The following is a 548-nucleotide window of genomic DNA, read 5'->3' as shown; positions in this document are numbered from 1 at the left end:
CTAAAACGCAATAATATTTACCCCCAGCGAATCTATCCAACATTTGGTCTAGAAAGGATAGAGGAAAGTGATCTTTTCTGGTAGCCATATTTAATTTTCTATAATCAATGCAAATTCGCCAACCAGTTACTTGTCTTATTTGTATTAATTCATTTTTCTTGTTTTCTTCAACAGTCACTCCTCCTTTCTTTGGAACACAGTGAATTGGGCTTACCCAAACACTATCTGAAATAGGATATATAATTCCAACATCTAACCATCTTAAAATTTAAAATCTCTTTTTTAATAACTTCTTTCGTTATTGGGTTTAATCTTCTCTGAAGATCAGCTTTAGGTTCATATTGTTCATCTAATAAAATTTTGTGCATACAAATTGACAGATTAATTTCTTTAATATCTGCTAAAGTCCATCCAAAAGCTTTTTTATAGTTTTTCAACATTCTTATCAACTCTGTTCTTGAATTTCATTTAACTCAGAAGATATAATAACAGGCAATGTAAATGACTCTCCTAAAAGTACATACTTTAGTACATACTTTAAATGGGCA

This window comes from Phalaenopsis equestris, unplaced genomic scaffold (assembly GCF_001263595.1).
Source record: "Phalaenopsis equestris unplaced genomic scaffold, ASM126359v1 Scaffold000925, whole genome shotgun sequence".
NCBI lineage: Eukaryota > Viridiplantae > Streptophyta > Magnoliopsida > Asparagales > Orchidaceae > Phalaenopsis > Phalaenopsis equestris.
Note: the sequence above shows the minus strand (reverse complement) of the source record.